Raw genomic sequence first — 15,154 nt, forward strand, 5'->3', positions numbered from 1 at the left:
TTGAAAAGAGGAAGTAGTAAGCAGACTAAGTTTAGTCTACCATTCATAATATCTGGACTAAAAGTTTGCAGGGAAGGAGCTTCAACTGAAAAGTGGTTCCTGGTCTGTTCTGAAGTCCATTAAAAAGTTCATTTTCTCCTTTTGTTTCCTGGTCCCTCATCTTTCTGGTCCGCAAGTTAAATGGGGAGTGGGGGCAAGGAAGATAAATTTGCACCAGGATTAGCAGTCCTCATGGATCACCAGGTGCACTAAAATTAGTGTGTCCGATACTAATACACACACACACACACACAAAGGAGCCCACTATCTGGAAGCAATCTTCCAGGTTAGTTGGAAGGTGGAAATTCAGAGGGATCAGAACCTACTTGGTTATGTGGTGGAATGACACATTTCTTAGCAACGCTTATCTTCATCAGGTGCAGAGGAAAGAATCAAAGGGGATATTTCAAGCAAAGAGGAGCCTCAAGAGTTATGTCTGATATATGGAGATCTTAGCTGAAAATCTACATATTTGAACAGAAATGTTATCTGAGAAAGCTGCTGTTACTCTTCAATTTACATATGGCTGTTATTTGCAAAGAATTTTGCGGCGTGTATTGCCCTCAAAACAACTCTACAAGGCATGTCTATCTAATCCCCATTTTACAGATAAGGCACCAAGGAAAACTCTGCAATTACTTGATGGGTCATGACAAAGCTGGAAAGTCACTCCAAATCTGTAGTCACTGGTTTTCATCTTTGCACTTTTAGAGTGGTGAGATACTGTCGTGAGTTAATGTCAGCACAAGGAAGGAAGGGAAGAAACTATGAACTTTGGCTTCTGTGATTGTAGCAGATCTCACTGAAATGTTTTTTCTCCCCTCAAAAATATATTTCTGCTACATATACCCAACTTTTAACTGGACGGCTACATGAACAGTCTTTGTTTAGCCACCTGCCTTAATTAGGCCAAGTACTTTACAGAGTCATCCTAGTTGCCAAAGTAAATTCCACCTGCAGATGTCACTTGTTCACCTTCATTGAAGGCTCAGTCTCCTTCAGAGTATTTCAACTTTTCTGTGCAGTCGGTGGCTTTGCTCAAACACTCCAATCATGTTGGCCTATTTTCTTTTCACTAGTGCACTGTAACTACTCTCAGTCTGTGACATCCTGCGGCCTGCAATGCAAAGGCTGATGGACAGATGGTAATGCATGTTTGTATAGTGTGTATTAGTGAGTGTTCAAGGTGAATTACCAGTGATTTTTACAGGTAGGTCAGAATTTTTTATTACCATATATGGAGCGAGAAATGCCAGACGTCCAAGCTGGATTTAGAAAGGGAAGAGGCACCAGAGATCATATCGTAAACATACATTGGATAGTGGAACGGAGCAAGGAATTTCAGAAGAAAATCACCCTGTGCTTTATAGATTACAGCAAAGCCTTTGACTGTGTAGATCATGAAAACCTATGGAATGCTTTGAAAGAAATGGGGGTGCCACAGCATCTGATTGTCCTGATGCGCAACCTATACTCTGCACAAGAGGCTACTGTAAGGACAGAATACGGAGAAACCGATTGGATCCCCATCAGAAAGGGTGTGAGTCAGGGTTGTATTTTATCACCCTATTTGTTTAATCTGTACGCAGAACATATCATATGGAAAGCAGGATTGGACCAAGATGGAGGAGGTGTGAAAAATGGAGGGAGAAACATCAATAATTTAAGATATGCAGACGATACCATACTACTAGCAGAAACCAGTCATGATTTGAAACGAATCCTGATGAAAGTTAAAGAGGAAAGCACAAAAGCAGGACTACAGCTGAACGTCAAGAAGACTAAAGTAATGACAACAGAAGATTTATGTAACTTTACAGTTGACAATGAGGACATTGAACTTGTCAAGGATTATCAATACCTCAGCACAGTCCTTAACCAAAATGGAGACAATAGTCAAGAAATCAGAAGAAGGCTAGGATTGGGTAGGGCACTTAGGAGATAACTAGAAAAGGTCCTCAAATGCAAAGATGTATCACTGAACACCAAAGTGAGGATCATTCAGACCATGGTATTCCCGATCTCTATGTATGGATGTGAAAGTTGGACAGTGAAAAAGGCGGATAAGAGAAAAATCAACTCATTTGAAATGTGTTGGAGGAGAGCTTTGCGCATACCATGGACTGCAAAAAAGACAAATAATTAGGTGTTAGAACAAATTAAACCAGAACTGTCACTAGAAGCTAAAATGATGAAACTGAGGTTATCATACTTTGGACACATCATGAGAAGACATGATTCACTAGAAAAGACAATAATGCTGGGAAAAACAGCAGGGAGTAGAAAAAGAGGAAGGCCAAACAAGAGATGGATTGATTCTATAAAGGAAGCCACAGACCTGAACTTACCTGAATTTACAAGATCTGAGCAGGGTGGTTCATGACAGATGCTCTTGGAGGTCGCTGATTCATAGGGTCGCCATAAGTCATAATTGACTGGAAGGCACATAACAACAATGTAGACAAGAAGATGACAAAGTGACCTGAGTAGGGGCTACCTAGTGATTTCATGGCACCAGGTTCAGGCTACAATCCTGTGCTCACTTTCCTGGCACGAAATCCCATAGGACTCAATGAGTAGATATGCTTAGGGTTGCGCTGTTAGTCTTAGTCATTATGCTACAGGACATGTTCAATGCTGACTTGTGACAAGAGGGATGGACTTCACACCTTTTTGATTTGATATTCTGATTAGCAAGCTAGCTAAATGCGGGCTGGATGGAACAACTATCAGGTGGATCCACAGCTGGCTCCAGAATTATACTCAAAGAGTGCTTATCAATGGTTCCTTCTCAAACTGGGTGGAAGTAACGAGTGGGGTACCACAAGGCTCGATCCTGGGCCCAGTTCTCTTCAACATTTTTATTAACGACTTGGATGAGGAGGTACAGAGCATGCTTATCAAATTTGCAGATGATACAAAATTGGGGAACACAGCTAATACCATGGAAGACAGAAACAACACCTTATAAATGGTTGAGAAGGCATGCTAGAGGCCTTCTAGACACTGGAGGCATTCAAGAGGCAGCTGGACAGCCATTTGTCAGGAATGCTTTGATTTGGATTCCTGCACTGAGTAGGGGATTGGACTTGATGTCCAACTCTACTATTCTATGATTTTGCCACCACAATGAAGTTCTGACAGATCTCAGTAAAATCAAGTCTCTCTGAACAGATAAAGAGCCCAGCTGGATCAGACCAAAGGCCCACCTAGTCCAGCAGTCTATTCTCACAGCAGCCAACCAGATGGCCATGGGAAGCCCACAAGCAGGACATGAGTGCAACAGTAGAACAATGCTAATTGATGTGTGTCTGATTGATTTATTCTCTCTGTAGCTGAACAGATGCCACTCTGCTAAGTAAAGAACTGAGCATAGCTCCAAAGTTCACACATGGTTGCGTCAATAGAAACTGAGCCAAGAACAGAAAGCATTACCTATTTTGTATTTTATTCCTGTGGGACTAACATGGCAACAGTTTTAGGAATAAATCTTTCTTTAAAGTAGATGGCTACAAGAACGTACTGTAGGAGGCAGACAAATGAATTATCCTATATACAATATAGGATTCAGTCCCTGAATGATCCTATATACAATAAATATCATGAGTGTGAACCATGGTACTCTTTAAGACTTTTCTGGTGCATCAGTCAGATTTTCTTGGCAACCCAACAAAACAAATACTGTGCAGAACAGAAAGGCCTGACCTATCACAACAAGTGACACAGCTTAATGTTTCAAATTTTTTATTTAGCTACTAGTTGTTTGAAGACACTGCAAGCTTTCAAAACGAAATTAATTTCATCTGCATTACATTACAATTACAAATCAGTTCAATGTTATGCACACGCACACACATTTTCATCTACTCTACAAGATAAACTATATAATTGATGGGAGATATCCTAAGAGAGCTCAGCTGGCAAGAGCTGGCAAGAGGTGTCAGCAGTACGCTGATGACATCGGAATCGGGAGAGGCAATGCAAGCCCTGGACCGCTGCCTGGACTTGGTGGTGGGCTGGATGAGGGCCAATAAACTGAGTCTGAATCCTAGCAAGACGGAGGCGCTATGGGTTGGTGGTCCCCGAGTTTGGATAATTGGTCAGTTGCCTGCTTTGGATGGGGTTGTACTCCCTCTGAAAGAGCAGGTCCGCAGTCTGGGGGTGCTCTGGGATCCATCTTTGTCACTAGAGGCCCAGGTGACCTCAATGGCTAGGAGTGCCTTTTACCTGCTTCGGCTGGTAAGACAGCTGCAACTGTTTCTGGACTGGGATAGCCTGACCACTGTTGTCCATGCACTGGTAACTTCTAGGCTTGATTACTGTAATGTGCTCTACGTTGGGCTCCCTTGAGTCTGGTCTGGAAGCTGCAGCTGGTGCAAAAGTCAGCCTGCTGCTGAAATAACTGCACTGGCTGCCCATTTGCTACTGGGCCAAGTTCAAGGTTCTAATCTTGGTGTACAAAGCCCTATACAGCTTGGGACCGTGATACCTGAAAGACCATCTTATCCCTTATATACCCAGTCGACCACTGCACTCTGCATGTGAGGGCCTCCTGCTGATATGATCTTATCAGGAGATCCGTTCCGCATAACATAGGAAACAGACCTTTAGCAGGATGGCACCTACCCTGTGGAATTCCCTCCCCTTAAATATTAGACAGGCACCATCTGTGTTATCTTTTTGGTGCCTATTGAAGACCTTCCTCTTTCAACAAGCCTTTTTAGTTGAGACCTTATTATTATTATTTATTATTTATTAAATTTATATACCGCCCGACTAGCAATAGCTCTCTGGGCGGTGAACACAGAAATACAATAACATAGGAAATACAATAAATGACACAATATAATACAAAATAATACAGTCTAAAATCAATACAATAACATTTTTAAAATTAAGTCAATTTAAATTAAAATGCTTCAGAGAATAGGAAGGTTTTAACCTGGAGCCGAAAAGAAAACAGTGTCGGCGCCAAGCACACTTCCTCGGGCAGACTGTTCCATAGTTCGGGGGCCACCACTGAGAAGGCCCTAGATCTTGTCACCACCCTCCGGGCCTCCCTATGAGTTGGAACCCGGAGGAGGGCCTTCGTAGTAGAACGTAGTGTACGGGCCGGTTCATATCGGAAGAGGCGTTCCATAAGGTATCGTGGTCCCGCACCGTATAAGGCTTTATAGGTTAATACCAACACTTTGAATCTGGCCCGGAAACATATTGGGAGCCAGTGCAAGCGGGCCAGAACAGGTGTTATATGCTCGGACCGCTTGGTCCTTGTTAGCAGTCTGGCTGCCGCGTTTTGCACTAGCTGTAGCTTCCCAGTCTGCCTCTGTGTTGGAATTGCTTTTTAATGTTTTTAAACCTTTTTTTTAAAAAAACCCAACAGTATGTTTTTAACTTTTTAAAAAGATGTCTTGAAAGCTTTTTAAAAATGTTTTTAAGGATGTTTTGTTTTAATGTATTTTGAAGTCTGTTTTTATGATGTTTTAAACTGTTTTTAGTGCTTTTGTTTGCCACCCTGGGCTCCTGCTGGGAGGAAGGGCAAGATATAAATCAAATAATAAATAAATAAATAAATAAAGAAAGAAAGAAAGAAAGAAAGAAAGAAAGAAAGAAAGAAAGAAAGAAAGAAAGAAAGAAAGAAAGAAAAAGAAATGTTAACATTTTACAGAATAAAAAAGTTGCCAAATTAAGAAATATAAATTATATAATGGAACATCAATTCCCACCTATAGTAATTAAATGCAAGTTGTGAATAAATTCCTCTATTATTCATATAACTGGCTATCAGTTTTATGTTTTATTAGCATGGCTATGGTTCATCCATTTTTCAAAAAAGCTGAAAGAAAAGAACACAGTCACACTTCTAAAAATGCTTCTCAACCAAAACAGATGAAGCCATCACTTAATTTAATTTGCCTTTCTAAAAAACTTTTGTTACAATGCAAAGAATCAACACAGGACATTGTCATTTTTTAAAAAACTAAAACATGTTTAATAATTAAAGTAAATTATCATATTTAAGTTGCAACCCTTAAGTTGCAAACACGCTTTCACAGAAGTAGGCCTCAATAAATTAAATGGGGCTAACCTCTGAACAAACAGGTATAGAGTTTCACTGGTAACTCTGCTGGGCCCATTACCACTGTTTAGTAGCTAGCTCTAGTCAAAAGTTAGCCAGAATCCAGATGCCCAGCCAAACCCACTCCAAGAAGGTTTTCATGTTGTTGTTCGTGTGTATCCCCCCATTTCCCCCTCCGTCCTCTACCTTTTTTCTATTTTTAGACTGCAAACCCTTTGGGCTAGGGGCCTGTCAAACCTGTCATTTATAAAGCACCACATACTTTATAGATTAATTCTACTAGCTTTTTTTTCCTGGATGAGAAAGACTTTGTAATTTAAAAGGTGATGACAAGCAACATCTGTTGAATAAATAATTGGATACAATTTTCTCTCATTGTCTTTGGGGCACTCTTCTCTTAATGTGGGATCAGCCAAATCCAACCAGCCACATTTATTGTATAATTAATAATTCCACTTACCTATCTGCTCCTCCAGCTGGGTTCTGGCTTATATTAAATACATGGGAAATTATATCAGAGGGCTTCCAGATTATTCCAATATTTATTTTCCTATTTCTAGGGCCTTCTGGTATTAGGATTGTATTCTTAAAATTGCACCAGCATGTAAACATTCAGTAAGTGTGGCCTATCCTGTCATTGAAGCCGAACAAGTCCTACCTGCTGAACTTCCCCCTGCCACACAGCTGAGGCACTGGAGTCCTTTTTAAATCAGTAAGCTCCCCACCTGTGATTTAAGCACAAACCCTCATTTCTGAGGTGCTGGCAACATCCCAGCAAAGTCCTCTCCATCCGTGACCGCAACTATATTTATCTAAAAGCATTCTATCCATGAGCTGTGACTCCACAGAATTTTCCAATCACTGCTGAAGCTCCAGTGGTGCAAAACTCCTACTGTGAGCACATTTTACATCACAACAAACTAGTGCCATTGTATTTTGTGTCACTAAAGCATTGTAGCATTTAAAATCTTATTTAAATACTGTATTGGCATGATTCAAACTCATTCTTTCCATGAATTTTGACAGCCATTTGGGTGAATTACACTTTACCCACTAAAGAATACACAGGCAGTCATTATGTCCTGTAAATGCAACTCCAGATACTCCAAGGCATAGTTCAGGTTTAGCCTCTTGTTTCGGTGCCTGTTCCCGAGTCAGGGAGACAGCACCATACCTGCAATACAGTTGCCACAAAAATATCCTAGCAAGATCCTTTTACGCACTTGATTGTTTCTTAACGCCTGTCAGAAGGAAATACAGGTCACTGACTGAAAAATCCACAGTTTCAATTACATTCTCACATATGCTTGCTTGCTCTCGCCCTTTTTTTCCTGCTTCTCATTTTTATGTATATCAAACAGAGGTCTGCCTTCTTCAAACTCTCCAGAGTCCACATATCCAGGGGAATGCATCAGGGATCTTATTACCATGCTCTAGGGTGGCAAAGAACCTTTGCTCTTGTTCTGTTACACAAAAGGAAAGGACTTTTTATCAGAAGAAACACAGTCCACTTTGTTACATCACACATTTAGAAATATCACCGCAAATGCCCTGTGTTGAAATAGTGAGGACCTACAGGACGCACAAACACAACATAACAAGTCACTAAAGTCCAAGGTCTCTCCTCTGCATTCTGCCCTCTAACCATTATGCTTTTGAACATATAGATCTAATACGAAGCTGTAGAACCTCAGACACACATCACATTTCTCTGCTGTCAGCTGCAGTGTTCTACCCTTGGTATTATTATACAGCCACAAGAGTGGCAGTATACTATAGCCAGCATGGATTTTTCACATTCCGCAATGTTAAATTGAAAATACCCCCATGCCATTCTGATGCTTCCCATAAACTCATTTCAAAACAAAACCTTACAAAACTTACAGTCCTGAACTCAGAAACGCTTGCTTAACAACCTTCTCAATTTTCATGGCAATACACAAAACAGTCAGAGAGAATCGAGAGTTCAAAGTCTAAAAAGAGAGAGAAAAAACCCAGAGCCCTTTTGGACTTTTTTCTCTGAGTTTTCATAATCTGTTGATATTCATTAAAAATCAGCCATGTTCACAGGGTACCTGTAATCCTAATACTGACCTTGCCCCATACTCTGACCTTCATCTTCTGCAGTTTAAAAGTTAGAAAAATACATGGCTGATTTTTAATTAATTTAAGAAATTTTGGCTTGAAGCCAATGATAATGCGGGGCATGCTCAGTAAGAACCAACTGTCAGAGTTCTAAAAGACTCACAGCTGCTGGGCTTGGCTAATCAGGGGGCCACACCCACACCAGACTTTGATTTCACTTGAGACAGTCATGGCTTCCCTCAAAGAATCCTGGGAAGTACAGTTTGTGAAGGGTGCTGAGAGGAGACTCCTATTCCTCTGAGAGAATGATTTAACAGTCAGCCACTCTGATTGAAGGTCTGTGAGGAGAACAGGGCATCTCCTAGCAACACTCAGCACCCTTCACTAACTACACTTCCCAGGATTCTTTGAGAGAAGCCATGACTGTCCAAAGTGTAATAGAGGCCTGGTGTGGATGTGGCCAGGGACAGCTTCATTTTAAATTTGGGTGGGAGGATACATGTGCCTTCTGTAGAATAAAATGGTGGGGAAACACCGAAAAGCAATAATACTGTTCACAATGTTGTCCTTTTGGAAAGGAAAGGGGCTTCCCTTCTGCCCAGTGCCCACCCACCCAATCTCTTCACCTCCCCCCTGCCCCTCCCCCAGGTCAGTGTTGGACTACGACCTGGGAGACCAGGGTTTGAATACCCACACAGCCATGAAGCTCACTGGGTGACCTTGGGCCAGTCACTGCCTCTCAGCCTCAGAGAAAGGCAATGGTAAAACCACCTCTGAATACCATTTACCATGAAAACCCTACCCAAAGGGTCGCCATACGTCCGGTCGAATTAAAGGCAGTCCATTCCCATTTTCAAACATGATTGCACAGAAATAAATCTCACTGAACTCAAAAAGTATGCAAATGACCAAAGCCACCCTTCCTTCTGCTCCCTCCTATCCCCTCTCTTTTGCCCCTTCCCTCCCCCTTCCTTTGCCCCTCCCTCCCCATCCCCATCCCCTTACAATCCCCTCCTTCCCCTTCCCCCTCCACCCCCTCCCCATGGTCAGTTTTACCTATCTTAAGCATGACTGCACGGAAGTAAATACCATTAAACTCTATAAGCACGCAAATGATCAAACCTGCCCTCCCTTCCCCCTTCCTTTGCCCCCCTCCAACACGCTCCTTTCCCTTGCTCCCCCTTCCTCCTCCCCCATGGTCAGTTTTACCTATCCTAACCATGATTGCATAGGAGTAAATCCGATTGAACTCAATCATGCAAATGATCAGACCTGCCTTTCCCCTCCTTCCCCTTTCCTCTCCCTTCCTCCTCCCCTCCCCTCTTCATTCTTCCTCCTCCCCTGCCCACTTCAGCCCTCCTTCACTCCCCCCCGTCAGTTTTACCTATCCTAAGCATGATTGCACAGGAGTAAATCACACTGAACTCAATAAACATGCAAATTATCAAATCTGTCCTTCTCCCCTCCCCCTCCTGTCTGCTCCCATCCCAGTCCTCCCCGCTGCCTTTCCTCCCCTCCCTCCTCCTCCTCCTCCCTTCCCCATCCCCTGTGGTCAGTTTCACCAATCCTAAGCATGATTGCACAGGAGTAAATCACACTGAACTCAATAAACATGCAAATGATCAAATCTGTCCTTCTCCCCTCCCTCTCCTGTCTGCTCCCATCCCAGTCCTCCCCTCTGCCTTTCCTCCCCTCCCTCCTCCTCCTCCTCCATTCCCCATCCCCTGTGGTCAGTTTCATCGATCCTAAGCATGATTGCAGGGGAGTAAATCCCACTGAAATCAATAAATATGCAAATAATCAATCCATTCTCAGCAAACTTGCACAGGATCCCATTTCTTACCTCCCAGATGAAAAAGCAGGGAAATTCACTAATAGGCAAAAAAAACCTTGCGGTTTAAGAACTTACCTATAGCCCATAGATATTTCTATCCAACTTTAAAAAGCAGGGAAATTGGGCAGCTATAGTGAATGCACCAGGACAGCAGGAGACCTGACCTCCTCTCTGAGATATTGGACTGCCCTACCAATTTGTGAAAATGCAAACACAGTTTGGGTTGGTCTTTCACAGTCCAATCCACTTCCTGTGTAGCTTGGAAGAATTTGGTAAGATGTGCCTCTGAGCATATGGGGAATGGTGGCAACACCTGCAATCAGCCCAAATAATAGAAAGAAGACATGTGTTGCACTGATCTTGTTTTAGCAGGGAGGAAGAAACATTATTAAGACAGTTGATATAGTTCAGATGGTCACTTTAAATAAGTCTGATTTACTTGGCAATTTTAGTGAAGTTTCCTATAGAAAATCATTTTCTTTTGCTTTTATTTCTATGAATACGTGAAGTACAGCAACACTTTGCAAAATTTACACTAAAAAAACTCCAAACATAATTGTGGAATAATGGCACTGACCTCTGCAGAATAGTCTCCAGTGGACCTCAGGAGTGTCACAATTTGCACAAGATAAAACAGTGGGAGGTGACATATATTCTAGCAAAATTCTAGGTGTGCTCTATGTTTTTAATTGACTGTGCCCACCTTGCCTTAAATAAAGTGGTTTAAACATAGCAGGCTGAAAACATGCATCCTCTTTTTTTCAACAGCTAGAGTCACTGCTGAAGTAGCAACATATTGTAATCAGTCTGATTTTACATCAACCTGCAGTTTCAGATTCAACTGTTAATGCACCCGAAATAGAAATAGAACATAACCTCCAATTTGAAACACAAAAGGCTGTCTTCACCATCATATGACATTGACCAATAAAAAGGCTTTGAAATTAATGAAAATAAATTTGACACAGATTTCTAGGATGAATAATGAGGGAAATAAAATTTTCTAGTTTAGATTCTCTGTAGAAACATTACTAACACAGGAAAGAAGCAAAGTAAGAAGAACCAACCAACATACAAAAATATAATTCTCCATCTTTGGAGATAGCAGGTGTTGCCACCACTCACCATATGCTCAGAGGCACATGTTACCAAATTCTTGCAAGCTACACAGCAAGTGGATTGGACTGTGAAAGACCAACCCAAATGGTGTTTGCATTTTGACAAATTTGTAGGGCAGTCCAATATCTCAGAGAGGAGGTCATGTCTCCTTTTCCCCTGGTGCATTCCCTATAGCTACCCAATTGCCCTGCTTTTTAAAGTTGGATAGAAATATCTATGGGCTATAGGTACGTTCTTAAACTGCAAGGTTTTTTGCCTATTAGTGAATTTCTATCCAGAGGCTGCAGCAGTGGACATCCAGCGCAATCTTGTGGATAGCTTACTTAAAAGTAAGACTCGCTCTCTTTATCAGCCAGCTGAGGAACTGGTTTCTGTTGACAAGGGCATTTGAGGCTGAATGTGACCTACTGCAGTGTAGTTCTTGGGCGGACTTTTCCAACAAAATCATGCCAAATGGAGAAAAGTAGCTTCCCCACATCTAGAACTCAACTGCCACCTGTGGAATTTAGATTTACTTTTGCCACTATGGATCACAAAAATGCAGCAACAAGAACACAGAGGGCAGACACCACAAGGAAATGGAGTGAAATCCAAATCAAACCTCTCCACCACTACCACCCTCAGTCAGTCTCTCTCTCTCTCTCTCTCTCTCTCTCTCTCTCTCTCTCACACACACACACACACACACACACACACACAGTAAAAGGAAAAGGAATAAACTGGAGGAAAAATGGAATTGATTTCAACCAAAAGTTCAGATAAATAAGGCTACATCTTAAACAAGCATCAAGAATACAAGTCTAGAGAGCAGCGATCAAAATGAAAAACAAGTTACTAATCCACTGCCTATGCCAGACCAGCCTCTGAAATATAGATCATGCAAAGGAAAAACTGCAGCCTCCACCCCCACTCCCACATTCAAGTACAGAAACAATCTGGAAATGAAGGGAAAAGAGATAAACCCCAGATGCTACATATGCTGCAAAAATATATTGGTCAGAAACATAACAGGATCCGCAAAAAAAAAACTTTAATAATTTCAGCTCTACTCCTTCCATGACAAATGTGCCAGTTAAGGTGGCTTCACTGGTGTGCTCAGGAAATTACAGAAGCAAGAGGTGGGATCGTTTTGACAAAACCTACAACGGGTTTTTCCTGGTTTCAGCAGATGCAATGTTTGCCCCACTTCCACCATGGTCACAGAGATACACTGAGATTCTGGGGCACATCCCTCTGGAGCATTTTATACATACTTTTTCTGGAATGTTGAACAGCAGGCCCTCTGCTTGCCTGTTGCTTCCCCCTCCCCCCATGGGCCAACTTTGACATATTGATTGGGCATCATTATGACATCAGGTAACATCTGCTGATCAGAGCCAAGAATGAGCCCCTTTGAACATGTGCTGTCAGTGTGAATCAGCTGATTGGTGCTCGCAGCAATCTTCAAAGAAGCTCCTTCAAAACAACTGCAGTGCCTGCAGATGGTCTTCAAAGGGCTCCCTCACAGCACCCATCACCTGATCAGTGCTGAGCCTTCAGAGGTGCTCTTATCACTACTGATGAGGTTCCTTTGATGCACTCTGGGCATCAATCAGCTGATCTAAGGTCTCTGACAGTGCCAAAAGGCTGCGTTCTCAGCACCCATATGCTGCTCAGCACTGAGAGGAGCTCCACTGACTGCACCAGGGAGTTCCTGATGTGGAACTCCCTAATTTGGACTATCTAAGCTACACTTTTACCTGTCTCACATCTGCGATCACATATGATGTCAGGTGTTTGATAGGTAAGTGTAGCCTGGAGACAACAGCCTTGTGGGCTTAATTAGGATCCCTGCCAGGCCTAATTAGGACCAGAGGGTACAGGTTGCCTGTCACTGGGTCTACAAAGAGGACATCATAACTATAGGTGCGGCGTATAATTACAGGGAGTAGGAGAAGAGATCCAGATTAGAAACCATTGCATCTTGCCCTTACAATGCAGAAAAGAAAGTACACAAACATTCAAAGGAACTTTCCCCAGGGAGTCTGCTGACTATTTGGAGCAATGGTGAATATATGATTTTGTCAGTGTGCCAGTGTTCTTTGTATCTTTCTGTCTATTGCTGTAATCTTTGGAGAAGTGACTGATCTGGATCACAGGCAGGAAACTCTATCCAAGGACTGTATAACTGATGCTCAAACAATACTATACTATTTACCCACCCCAAACAAATCACCTACTTTGTAGAATTGTTGCTTGTTAGTCCCAAGTACCCAGTACTTCAGTACTCTTTTTATATAATGCTGCATATACAATGCTGCTTATATAATGCTGTTCGCAGGTTATAAGTGTGACATCTTTGTCCAGAATATAGCTTTAAGAAGCATAAAGCAGGAAATATTTTGGTCCTGGCTGTCTCCTATTCAAAATCAGATAATGGAGCAAAGTCCCTAAAAGAGGGAATATGTTATACCAAGGGCTACTTGGTGCTATAGTCTATAGAACAACTGAGAAGCAACTGCCCAAAAGATCAGTAGGGATGCTGAGTCACAGTCCCCAACCCTGTATGGGGTTGAAACATTCAGACAAGAGAAAGCAGCACCTTACCTACAGATCTGACATTATCTTCCTAGTTCAGGCCCTCTGGAATCTCCAGTATGGTCCACAGCACCCCTCCACTCACCACACAAGTTACTGAATCACAGTCAGGACAAGGGAGCAGTTCAGCAAATGACCTCAGTAGGGCAAAAGGACCAACTTAGCATTAGCCTCTTCCAAAAGTCCCTTTAAATAGTAGCACAGGTGTCAAGGACCATGAAGAGAGATGATTCGGAGCACAGTAGTGTAAAGTTTGCAGGTTGCTTGTGCATGGAGTTAAAGATTTTTGAGCTGAGGAAGAGGAGAGCTGTGATGCAGGAGAAGGCAGGATGTGGCACGATAGCACACGAGATACTAGCTGTAGTTTGGAAATTAACCACTGCATCTATAAAATAATAGTTTTGAGTATATGTAAGTGCAGAGTTGCTGAGCACCTGGCTGGGTGGGAGTTTGGCCCACCAACTCATCTGAGTCCAACACACCTTTGCAGCTGTGCCCACACTGTGCTGAGCTCTCTGCTACCTCGCCCCTCCTCCTCTTGGAAAGCAACAGCGACATGCAGCACTGGGAAACCTGCGCAGCTCAGCTAGTCACTACTACATAGACCTTTATCAACCAGATGAAGAAGCATAAGCTTAGAGTACAAACAAAAACAGGCCAACTATGTGCTTAGAATTGTGCATCATTTGGCAATGATTGGGGTGAGAAAGGACACAGAAAGCCAGGTCCAGGGTTCTATCCCAAGTATTAAAACTGCCAGACTACTCAAAACCCTGCCCATATACTCTTTTAACAGAAAATACCTTCACATTTTCCATAATTTTTGCTATGATTGCACTAACTAGAAACATTTTGGCTTTTTTTTTTGCAATCAATTAAGCCCTGGACATAGATAAGAAGAGTTCATGGAGTGTGAAAGCTTGCATACCCAGAAAGAAGTGGGGGACGCGGAGAAGATACCAGCTTTAGGCCAATTTACAAATAAGTTGTCACCACATGATAAGACCAACAATGCGTAGATGTTCCACCACAGATAAAACACCAAAGACAGAGCTTCCGTATTAATGTCAAATCACCCCAACCATATTTGCCAATGGTGTCAGGTCATCCATTCAGCAATAATTCTTCAAGTCTTATGGAACCAAGGAAGGAGATATCAAGAGAACTACATGCACATGTGAACCAAATTCTTCACTAGAATCCCTCTGATAACGTATTTGTCAATGAAACAAGTTTTAAAAGCCATCATGCAGAAGCTTCACCCAATGGCCTCAAGAGTCATATAATCCAATCCCCTGCTGATGCAAGAAATCCACTACTATAGCAACAGAGGTTTTTAAGATGGATGGCCACCTAATGAAGGAGAATCCACCACTTTCCATGGCAGTCTGTCCCATTGTCAAAGAGCTCGCATATCTAGG

General features: G+C 42.3%; 1 protein-coding gene across 8 annotated transcripts in view; it reads right to left on the reverse strand.

Moving 5' to 3' along the window:
• The window catches only part of SLC25A22 (solute carrier family 25 member 22), a 133,602-nt gene that overhangs the window by 70,251 nt on the left and 48,197 nt on the right, over nucleotides 1–15,154 (reverse strand). The window contains exon 1 of one of the 8 annotated variants that reach the window (XM_061610027.1): nucleotides 8,003–8,039. The exons of 2 other annotated variants lie outside the window; for them this stretch is intronic. The gene's annotated coding sequence lies outside the window, so the exon portion shown is untranslated. 5 more of the 8 variants (XM_061610028.1, XM_061610024.1, XM_061610026.1 and 2 more) reach the window with 5 other exon arrangements.

This window comes from Rhineura floridana, chromosome 2, assembly GCF_030035675.1.
Source record: "Rhineura floridana isolate rRhiFlo1 chromosome 2, rRhiFlo1.hap2, whole genome shotgun sequence".
NCBI classification, from domain to species: domain Eukaryota; kingdom Metazoa; phylum Chordata; class Lepidosauria; order Squamata; family Rhineuridae; genus Rhineura; species Rhineura floridana.